The sequence below is a fragment of the Lissotriton helveticus genome, chromosome 6, assembly GCF_964261635.1.
Source record: "Lissotriton helveticus chromosome 6, aLisHel1.1, whole genome shotgun sequence".
Lineage (NCBI taxonomy): Eukaryota > Metazoa > Chordata > Amphibia > Caudata > Salamandridae > Lissotriton > Lissotriton helveticus.
In genome coordinates, this window is record NC_136067.1 from 1115871445 (window position 1) to 1115883947 (window position 12503).

Sequence of the window (12503 nt, forward strand, 5' to 3'; positions counted from 1 at the left end):
GCCAGCCACTCCGTTGCCTCCACAGGTTCTATGACCCCTAGGTTGTACTGTTTCTCTAGTTCAGCTCTGACTGCCTCCTGGAGTGCTAGGGGGAGGTTTCTTACTCTTGCTACTACTGGCACTGCGTGCTCCTTCAATTTTATTTTGTGGGAGTCATTTTTTAGGCACCCTAGTTCCTCACTGAACACTTCCTTAAACTCTCCTTCAATGCTACCCCAAGTCTCACCTACCTCTTGCACCAAAATCTGTGGGGTTTTATTGGGGTTGAGGTATACATAGGCTGTGGGGTTTTAGGTTTAAACCTATATTAACTGATAGAACCCCACTGAAAGAAAAATAGCCCTAACCGGTGAAAACATATAAAAACTGAAAAAACACCTGCACAACCACAAACCAAATGACATTCAAAGAAAGGAAAAAGAAAGTGAAAGAGTAATTGTGTTCTTACTGAAGGGGTCAATAAGATGTAACTTTGTTATAGAAGCTAGCAGAAAGAAAGACTGGCTAACATTATTCTGCTTGAGATTTGTTCTTTAGGGATGCCACTAAAATAGTGTTTCTTCTCCCTTTTACTTTTTCAGTTTTATGGCCTTTGGTCTAAAGATGCAGGGTTTAGTTTCATGTTTTAGATCTAGTTTAATTGTTTTATAAACTGTAGAGAATCAGGACATATCAAACTCATATTTGATATTTTGGCTGCATTTGATTCTTTCACTGATAGGTAAAATGGCTAGTTTCATAAAAATCTTTCCTAATATGTGTCATCACATTTACCCACAGAGAATGGGTAAAAACCCTTAATACATCAGACCATAGTTTCTAGTGGGTCAGTATTGATAGTAGGTGAATTGCCAACACCTCAGGTTTTAAACATTAAATGCAAGGTATAGTGACAAGTATATATATATCACCAAGCATCTGGGATAGTGGTGAAAACGTGACACCAGACTTTTGGAAAACATGGAACGCAGTGTCACTTGTTCTTTCCAAGTTCAACAAAGATTGGAGTAATATTGTTTGTAGGGTCTTTCTCACAATGAACCTATGTTCCTGTTCTTTCACCACAGTTCCTTTTCCCCTCAGGGGACAGGAACTGTCAGAAGACAGTGAAGTCACACCACCAGCCTCCTCGGGCTACCGTCACCGATGTGTGGTGCAATGTTTCCAATTCGCCTCATTCTGCCTCAAAACGGCACCATCGCTGCTGAAATCGCCTGCTTATTGGGCGGTGTTACTCACAGGCTCCTGTCAGGCACCCTGTCTCGCCGAGACCTCCCGGAGGTGTTCCACAGAGCCCACACACTCTCAGGCAGATCCGGACGGCGTCTGATGAAGGCCCCCACCAGCTGCTCCTCACCCACGCCAGCACACGACCGCTGCTAAATTCTATTGCCTCACACCTCGCAGTGACTCGACTGCCTCACCAGATGTTTTTCTGCCGTGCATTCGCCAAGTACCGCTGTCTCACACTTCGCAGCATTGCAGTCTGCCTCACTTGTTTTCTGCACTGCTGTCTGCTCAGCTTTCACTCTGCGCTAGGAGAGAGCGCACCCTCATTAGCCCTCCGACGCACTCACCGGGTAATGCGAGCACTGTCCGTCTTTTGTCCAGGTCCTGACCCGCTCTACCACAGTGGTCACTGGCCTAGATGTCAACACCAACCTCCGCGCCTGTCCGCAGCTCCACGGACCCAGCGGGGTGAGTCTGGATCCCCCACGTTCAACAGCGACGGTTGTGGCACAACACCTGCCTGTCTTCTCCCTGTAGGTTTCTCCAATAAGTAGGCTGGCTGGGTTTGACAAGGTGATGCTGAGTTCTTCTAACTATATTCCAACCTTGGGTGGTAACGTGTTGGGGTCAAAGCTGTTATTTCATATTCCCGTTGGTCCTCGTCGCCAGTGTAGCATCTCAATAATAGAGAAAAACGCCGATATAGTAGTTACCCAAACGGCTTTATTAAGTTAATTCCACAAGTCATAAATAACAGACTCCAGCCACACCTGACTGGCTCTCAGCACGCCAGCCGACAGCTACACCGGGCGCTCACCTTAGAAGGCTCTCAGCCTTGACATTCTAAGTGATGTCACCTCGGCGCGTTCCAAGGCGATCGTAGGGACAGAGGTGTCGCAGCTTAGTTAAGCTTTCCCCCTACGGCGGAAGATACCACACCCCCTTCATTGGTGGTTCGTAAACAAAAAGCATTAATCTGTCCCTACACTACTGCTAGCATGACATCCCTACCTAACATTTTCCCTGGCAAGTTTCCAGAGAGGTATCAGCATGTGAAGTCTTCCTAAGAAGCACACTCACGTTGAATGGGTTGAGTAACATAAAGCTACAGAGCTCATTCTAAGATGCTCCCTTCTCTCCCGGTATAGCAGAAGCCCCCCGCCTCTGTCCCTAACCCCAATTAAAAGTCAAAAATCACACCCCCAAACACATCACAAGACCACCTAATCTCTTCACCATGCCTCTTTGTAGGTAACTTTCCATGAAGCAATGGTTCTTCCAGGCTCCTGCTCGATGACCTTGGTTCCCAGACCTTATCATATGAGAAAGAACACCTCCTACATTATCAGCACTGTTGCTCAAAGGCATCTGCTCCTCTCTATGCCTAGCTCCTGAAACAAAGGCGTTATTCTAACTAACAAGAATGATAACAAGGACAAATTCTTCCACCTGCAACAGAAACGTGAAAAGATGAAAATTCCACAAGCACATGAATTCTAATAATAACAACCTTTAACATGAGAGTGAAGAGGGAGAAAGGAAAGTTAGGCCTACCGAATTCGGCCAACATAAAAACAGTACACCAGATGTAAAGTACATGCATATATAGATCATTAATATAAACATGTTATATGGGCATTAGTATTGAAAAAGTTCATTAGTTATGGATATACTTTTACAAGTTTAAATTTAATCTAACAAATACAATTACAATGTTAATTCTTTATCTTACATGAAGAAAATGCCTAACACTTCACTTACACGTTTATACAATACACAATCTAATAACCTAATATTAATACGACAACAGATTATATGTGGATGCAAACTATCTGTGATTATAATGCACCTCTACAATTGAAAGAGCAAAAACGAGGTCTATCACGCTTAAGGCTGCGATGATGGAGGGGCTTGTTCTGGGACTCCACTGTAGATGTCTCTTCCTGGGCAGGAGGAACAGCAGTGTTTGACTCCTCATGGCATGTGGTTTCCACATATGCCACCCTCTCAGTTGTGTCCTCAGCCATTGCCCAGATTCTCTTGTCCTTTGAGAATATTACTTTCCAGGCTGGTGCACAAGCCCAGTCAGTGTCTTTGTGCCTGCAGAGGGGACGAGGACTTATATCTCCTTCACTCCCATGGAGTCAAATTCTGGACAGTGAACATACAAAGGGCCACATTTATGAAAGTATCATTTTGCGATTAAAAATCGCTATTTGGTAATCACAAAATGTAATGTACTAAAACAGACAGAAAATAGCGATTCCCTAATTGTTGATTTCTTATAAATCGCAAATGCGATTAGGGCATCACTATTTGTTATTGTGACTCCATAGGTGAGAATGGTCTTTCATTACCTAAATTGCGATTACCTTATTGGTAAACGTAAATAAGGTAATGCAAAGGCAAGGGTGTCTGGGGGCCTAAGGCCCCCCTGAAGCAGTCTAACAAAAAAGGTGCACATGTAAGGCACACACAATGCAATTTTGTGCAGTTTTCAAAGTTTGCACATGGTTACCATTAACTTGAAGTTGATGTTAATAGCACTTCCTATATTGCACAGGTCACATTTAGGAAAGGCTTCTTACATGTTCATTAAAAAATCGTAAATTGCTTCTTTTTTACCCCCTCCCCCCTCCCCCGCAGGACAGTTCCCTTTGAATTCGGAACAGGAGCAAATTATATAGACAATCCATAAATTTACAAATCAAACTTTGCACAATTAATAATTATTAATTAATAGGTAATGATAAAGAAGGCAAGTAAATAAAAAATAGAAATTTGGCATAAAGAAAGTGAAAAAGAAAGTGAAAGAGGAGTACATATATAATGTAAGGATATAATATACACATTCCGCGAAAACAAACATAAATAAGTGTTTTAACCCACCCCTTCCCTCCATTTATTAATTAGAGCCCAGATTTGCTGCCCCTTTGCTCTCCCTTTTTTTCCCCGCCTGGCATAAATTGAGTTCTCTAAATTACAGCTGTGCAGCAGCCTGGCTACCCATTGCTGCAACAAAGGTGGTGTTTTATCTTTCTAGGCTGTCGCAATACAGAAGCGGAAAACTGCCATCGCTACAAACAGAAAATATTCATGATTATGGCAAGAGGCCTCACTTGTGACCCCTAGCATGACCAATTCTGGGGTTAGTTTAACTTGCAGTTTAAGTGTTCTATCCATAAATACCTCCATAGCTTCTAGTAATGGCCGTAAATCTGGACAGACAACAAACATATGCATTATATCGCCCACATTGCTATCACACCTAGGGCATGTTATTCCCTGTGTTCCCCCCCATTGAGCTATTTTAGCAGGTGTATAGTACAGCATATAACGAGTTTTATAGTGCTGTGCTTGCAAGGCTGAGGAGCAAAGAATTTCATAACCATACTTTAGCGATTTCCCAAACACCCCCTGCTCTATCCCCATTCTATTAATCCATTTCAGCTCTACCTTTTCCAAATCATCATCTCTGTTGTTAATCAGCTCTGCATACAATCTTCCAATTGTACAACATTGCCCGACCTGCAGTATTAAATTATTTTCAAAACCTCTCTCCCCCCCTGTCTTGCCTGCAAGGAAGCTTCTTGCCTGTAGATATTTGAAAAAACTTCTTGAATTCATACCAAATTTCCCTTGTAATACCGAAAATTGATAAATACCCTCGGGGCCTATGAGGTCCCCCACCTTCCTGATTCCAAGCCTTACCCACTCCTCAAAAATTACGTCTCCAAATATATCCTGTGGTAATGTAGGATTCTTTGCCAGTCTGGTGTGGGCATTGAATCTGCCCATGCCAAAGCTCTTCTTGAAAGCCTGCCAGATCTTATATGCCTCATCCACTGTCTTAGATTTAGTATCCTTAAAAATGCTCCGTTTGCTTCAAAAACACATTCTCTACCTCCTCTCCTAAAACCAATCCATAAATCTCAGTAGAGCCAGTGTGGCGTACTGCTTCCATTTCAGCCCCTCCCAAAAGACTTGTCATTTGTTGTAATGCAGCTGCCCAATAATACAACTTAAGGTCCGGCAAGGCCCAGCCCCCACGCTCCCGTGGTAACGACATAAATCTAAGAGCTCTTCTGGTTTTACCGTGGGACCAGATAAATTGGTTAAACATTTGTTCTATTAAAATAAACCAATTAACATTAAAGTATAAGGGGATTGATCTAAATAAATATAAGAACTTTGGGAGCATATTCATTTTAACAAAATTCACTCGGCCCACTAAAGACATATGGATGTTTTGTACCCTGTCCAGATCTCGTTTGGCCTTGTTTATTATCGGACTGATATTAATTTCTACTAGCTGATCTAGATCTGCCGTGATGGACACTCCCAAATACACCCCCTCTGTCACCACCCGGGAATCAGTACATTCTGTGCGTGCATTACGGATAATTTGGGTCTTAGTTTTGTTCAATGCGTACCCTGCCACCCGTCCGAACCGATCCGCCTCTAATTCTATCTCCCAGATAGACTCTGTGGGTGTGGGTGTAAGAACTGCCACATCATCCACATATGCTATTACTTTGCACTGACCCATTTTTGTTACCAGGGGTTGTATCAGCTCGTTTTGTTCTAACTTAGCCAGTAGCGGGTCAATATACAGCGCGAACAGCAGGGGTGAACACGAGCACCCCTGCCTAGTGCCACACGAAATTACAATAGAGCTTGAGCGTTCCTTATTCACTCTTATACATGCCGTTGGAGCCCTATACAGTGATCGTATTGATTTCAAAAACCTTTCCCCGCACCCCGCTTTCCTCAGTACTGCCCACAGGAACTCCCAAGTCACGCGGTCGAACGCCTTCTCGGCGTCTAGCAGGAGGACTGCCATAGGTCCCCCTGCCCCCTCTTGTGTTATCCCCTGGGCATCAAATAAAGTAATTACTTTTCTGATATGTTGTGTCGTGCCCCTGTTTGGGATAAACCCGTGCTGATTCTTGCTGACCAGTCCTCCTATCAACCCCGATAGTCTAGTAGCCAGTGATTTTGAAAACATTTTAACGTCCAAGTTAATTAAGGTTATAGGACGATATAGTCCAGGGTCGGTTGGTGACTTGCCCTTCTTGAGAATTATTATTATGTCAGCCCCGGCCCAGCTAACAGGAGTTGATACTCCTTCTTGAGCAGCAAGCATCGTATTCATTAGATCCGTTTTTAAAGTCTTAAAAAAACCAGCAGCTTTGCCAGATGGCAAACTTAGCATGGCCTCCATAATTTCCTCCTCATATAGTGGAGCCCCAAACGCCTCACTGTCAGCCTCAGATAGAAGATATGAAAACAGAGGGAGAAGGAGGTGTAAAAGACTAGGTCGTCCTCCAACGAGTTTAGTACATAAGTGGGAAACCCACACATAGGGTCCCGGGACCATCGCTCAGGTGTTGGTGAATGACCTAATTGATCAGTTTGACCATTGGAAGAAAGAAAAATTTCTTTCTAGTGTCCCCTCACTCACCGGGGTTGCCCCACGGTGACATGCTTCATCATTGAGGCCATCCCAGTTCTCTACGAAAAGGGGCGTGCTGCGACTCACGACTACGTAGGAGCACTAAAGGGTGAAAGACTATGTGTAATGCAAAAAAGTGTGGTGGAGTGGGTGTGAGTGAGTTAAAAATACCGTGCTTAGTGGGCCTCAACAAATTTATTATTGCTCCTAGGCAGGTATATTAAAAGTGGGGTTAGTGTCACTGTAGGTCAACCTTATGTATGGTTGATTCAGTGAACTTATAAGGTCAACATGTTTCATGCTACCCCTAGCATTTCTTCAGGACCATGCAGGGACCAGCCCTGCATATGCCACTCCTAAGTACCCGGATGGGTGCACAAAATGAAAATAATATACTTAATAATCAAAGCATGCATTCATACTAGAAATACATACGTCTGTATCAAATTGGTGGTGCTGTAAGAGAAAATATATCATTAGTAGCATTCAACCCCTCCTTATGGGAAGGGACACACAGTACACTATCATGCTGCACACATGCGGAGCTATGGTTGGTGGTTGCACCATATTGGTGCGTGCAGGCTGCCATGCCAAGTGTTTCTCCAATAAGAAAAGTGCGGTGTGTTGTGAATTCACACATAAAAACAAGACAGGACTTAATGTGACCAGGACGTTAGACACTTAAAACATATAGTAGGTACATAGAAATAATGATATCGATATTTACTTATTAAAGTGTATATTAACACTTCATGGTCTCACAGGGGGTCGCTTTCACTTATGGGAATCACTGCTGTTGGGTAATGCAGAAAAAGGGAATGGTAAGCACCCTGAGATCGATAGTCAGCCGATCGTGAAATAGGACTCTCAGTCCTTGCTAATGTTAAGAAAGTGCAGCGTTCTCCACCTTAGCAAGCGCATTTACTTACTTCCTATCTGGTGAAAACGCTCGGTCAAACCTGACAATCACCTCCCTGGGACCGCATCTTGCTTGTCCGGTTGCTCGTGTGAGATTAAAACTAGGTGGACTTCCGGTTTCCTCCCTTAGGACCGCTAGACCGTTCGGTGCAGGCGGCCATATTGGAAGTATGCTTTTACCTGGTGCAATAAAGGATATTGAAAACGATTCTACGAGTGTCAATGAAGTTTAAAATTTGCAATTTCAAAAAAAGGAAATGCGGGTAGAATATGTGCCCCATGTAATATTAATAATTATTTAGTCTCTTTGATGACCAGAGGGTCGATAATGGGAATCGTTGCTAGAAACATTGTTAGTGCTATGAAACCACTATGTGGACTTAGTATGCAGAGAGATGTAAGCCTTTCTGGATAAAATATAGCAGGGCAGCTATATTTATTATTGTGGGGCTTCTGTTGTGAAGAATAATAGTAATGCGATGTTGTCAAGGTGTTTATGTGGATTCTAAGTGTTATACCCAGATCATTGTCACAAGGGTTTTATCCCTCTCTCAGAACAGAGTGGTCGGTGCCAATGGGCTCTTTGGATGGTAATGTTGTTCCTAAAGGAATGTAGTTGATCATTCCTAAAGAAAGTAGACATTCCAAAAAACTTTGACATTTCAAAACTGATTTTTCAAAACTGATTTCCATGAAGTCACTCTAAACACCGGATGGTATTTTTGGAATGTTGAGAGTAAATACCCGATATCATGTAATTTCTATCAAAAAGGTAATAGTTCAGATATTAGGATTTACTTCAAGAAAGCTAGGTGACTAGCCTAGTTCCTAAAGGCACCCCAAGGGATATCATCATTGAGTCCCTGGGAATCTGTATGGAGTTTGAACACCCACCTTTGTTCGCGTTCATGGGGTATCCTTTCTTGGTTCTCCTTGGCTTTGACAACTTCCAGATCCACCCACCTCATATCATTGGGTGTGTTGTTCATTTCGATGAAATGGTTCGTCATTCGTGTTGTCGCTCTTTTGCACCTGATGTTACTCCTATGTTCGACTATTCTGGTGCTGACTTTACGGGTAGTCATTCCAATGTAATGCAAATTACAACTACAAGTGATTAAGTATACTACTCCACTGGTGTTGCATTAGACATCTGTCTCAGCTCCCATGTGGCATTGTTGTTAAAAAGGACCGTCTTGGTACTGGCTGTCAGATGGCACACACTACATTTGTTACATGGGTAGTGGCCCTTGGGAAGGGGTTGTAGTCTGTTCGTTATGTTGGTCACTTTCGGACGAGTGTGGACCAAATGGTCTCTCAGATTCATCCCTCGGCGGTGGCTGAACATTGGAATAGGTATGTTTAGATCACCGCTGTTGACAATAGGCCAATGTTTTTTCACTATTTTTGTTACCTGATCCGATATTTTATTGAATGTTGTGATGCAGATGGGTCGTGTATTCTCAGTTGGATGTTTCACTTTAGGCTCCAAAAGTGCATCTCTGCGATTATTTCCTGCCCTCTTTTTTGCATCTCTTACTAGTTTGTTCGGATATTGCCTTGCTTTTAATTTTTGGCTTAGGTTGTCTGCTTGTAGCAGGTAGTCCTGTCTGGTAGTGCAATTTCTACTTAACCTTAGGAATTGTCCAAAGGGAAGGTTTTGCTTCAGATGTCTCGGATGGAAACTGTCGTAGGTCAACAGACAGTTTCTCGCGGTGGGCTTAAAGTGTGTCGTTGTTTTGAGAGACCCTCCCTCAGCCAGTATGTTTAGATCAAGAAATATCAGATGTGATCTGCTCATGGTGTTCGTAAATTTCAAGAAACTATCTTGATGGTTTAGCCAGTCAAAAAATTCCTGTGCCTCATTCTCATCACCATCCCAAATTACCAGCACATCATCGATGTAACGTTTCCATAACTTGATGTGGTGTCTATAGGGATTGTCATCATGCAGGATCTTCGTCTTCTCTAGATGATGCACACATAGACCTGCTATGCTCGGCGCGAAAGTGCTGCCCATACTGGTCCCGTGCTGTTGACGGTACAGTGTCTCTTCAAATCTAAAAAAATTCTCGGTGAGTGCCAGGCGGCAGCATTCCAGTACCACATGTCTTGGTGTTTTATAATCCCATTCTGAATCAAAGAGGACTTCTTCCAAGATTTCCAAAGTTTCTTTGTGGGGGAGGCTCGTATAAAGACTCTCCACATCCAGGCTTATAAGTATACTGGATGTGGGGTCAAAGGTTTGTTCTTTCAATAAACAGACGACAGCTTTGGTGTCTTGTTGGTAGGTATCTGTTTTCTGTACTAACGGTCTTAGGAAGGCATCAGCATATTTGGAAAGGGGCTCACGAATAGATCCAATACCTGAGACTATAGGTCTCCCCGGTGGTTTGGTCAGGCGTTTGTGAATCTTGGGGATTGTATAGAAGTAGGGAGTGACTGGTTTGTTGTTTTTCAAGAAATCAGTCTCTTTTTTGCTCACCCAGTCATTCGCCAATGATTCTTCAATAAGGTGTCCAATAGAGATTCTCAATCGTTCAGTAGGATCTTCTTTGATGATGATATAGTTCCTTGTGTCAGCTAAAAGTCGTAGACATTCCACTCTGTAGTCAGAGGTATCTTGTAGAACAATGGCTCCTCCTTTATCACCAGGTTTTATAGTTAAGGTGTTGTTATTAGATAGTTCTTGTATTGCCTTGAGTTCCAGATTGCTCGTATTTTGGAACACTTTGTTTGTGCGTGGATCTAGTTCTTTCACCTTCTTTATGATGGCCTTCTCGAATGCCAAAATTTCCACTGGTAAGTTGCCAGGTGGTGGAACGAAAGTCGATTTCTTCTTGAGTCCAGTGTCAGATTCAATTTGGTCATTGTTTGTCTTGTTTTTGAAAAAGACTTGGAGTTTCAGTTTTCTCACAAACTCCTTGAGCTCACAACATAATTTGAATTTGTCTGTGTTCAGGGTAGGTACAAAACCTAAGCCTTTGTTTAGGATTTGTGTTTGTATTGGTGTAAGTTCAGTGTTGGATAGATTGACTACTAAATCTGAGGCTCGCTCGTCGATGGCTCCGGAGGGCCCTTGCTGCGAGTGTGACGCCCCTCGGTCACTAGAGGTTGTGCCCATTGTAGTTGTTGTCCTGTTTTGTTTTTTGGCCATTTGTTGGGTTTTGCCCCTGCCTAAAAAAGGACGACCTGGGTTTGATTCCCTTGATTACCGCCCCAATTTGGAAAAGGTTGTTGAGGGTACATCGGCGGGCCTCAGATAGTACTCTGCTTGGTGTTCCCTCAAGGTATCCACTTATATCCTCTAGTGGTCTATCCTGTTCCTCTGTGTTCAGTTTAAGATAGAACTTCCTAAGGCCCTCCAGGATCTCTTTCTCTTCAGTAACTATGTTACCTTCTGTATCCCTTATTTCCCCGATTTTCCCTCTTGCTTCTCTCTGCCTTGTTCTAACTGCTAGAGTGTGGCCCACCTTTTCATTATATTCGTAGCATCCTTCCCTTCTTTCCTTAAAGATTTTAGCTGCCTTCTGTGATATGCTTTCCTCAGCAGACGCCTTAGCTAACATAACCTGTAGAACCTGTAGAACCTGCTGATCCGAATCTTGCCCGTCCCTAATGACCTGCACAAGTTCCTGTTCTGCATTTAACACTGCTAACTTTAACTGCTCTGATAATTCCTTTTCTTTTTTCTGCTTAGCCAAGCTGTAGCTCAATGTCTCGCCGCGGACCCCTGCTTTAAAAGCATCCCATGCATTTCCTATTGCAGTACTACCCCTGTTGATGTCCCAAAAGTCTCTAATCGATCCATGCATACGTTCTACATAAGCTGGATCTACCAATAGCTCTTTTTCAAATGACCAGGCCCTTGCTTGTCTCCTAAAGCCATCTCCAGGGACTGTCAGAATGAGAGGGTTGGGGTCAGATACTATACGAGGTAGTCTCTCGATGTGCATATTGGGGAGCGAAAAACCAGATGCAAAATAATAATCTAATCTGACACAGATTTTATGGGGTGCTGAATAATAGGTGTACCCAGGTTCTGATGGTTTTAATTGCCCCATATATCACTTAATGAGTTATTACTAGCCATCCTCTGAATTGCCCGGCAGACTCTTTTTTTCCTGCCTAGATAGTGACCATGAAATCCCAAACCTAGCCCGTCAGCGCCGTTTATATTGAAATCACCAGCTAAAATTATTTTCGGTGCCCATGTTGCCAATTCTATATCCAAAAAGTCGAAAACCTCTGGATCATCCTGGGTAGAACCATATACTGAGCCTAATGTGACCCATTCCTCCCAATCAAACATTCTATCAGAACCAATCTACCCCATTGATCTTCTAGTTTCTTCCTGGTCTGAATATCAAACCTCTTTGTAAGAATGGCAACCCCCCTTTTCTTAACTCCCTGTTTAGAATAGGCTAGCACATGAAACCCTAATTGCTCCAGCAAAAACGGCTTGTTCCCCTCTATATGAGTCTCCTGAAGGAGGAAAAAACCTGCCCTTGTCTCTTTCAGCAACACAGCCTTTTAGTCTGCTCATTAAGGCCACATACATTAAGTGTGACTACCTTAATATCTATATTAGTTCTTATTCTAGTACCCATTTTTTATCTGACCCTTTTCTATCCTGTAATTCCTATCCACTCCACTTGCCTTCCTAACTGCTTTTTCAATCCGCAGATGATCCACATATCCCTTTGCTCTGTGCACTTGCCCCTGTCCTTGTCCCTGATAATCCTACCCCCACCCCCTGTCCTGCGTGCCCCTCCCCCAGACCCCCCCTTTACAGGCAAATAGGTCAGAACTGACCTATGCATGGCTGCTTCCTAGCTCAGTGGAGCGTCGCAACCCTCTCCCTCCCTATCATCACAAGTTCCTTGAGGTGTAACTTTAT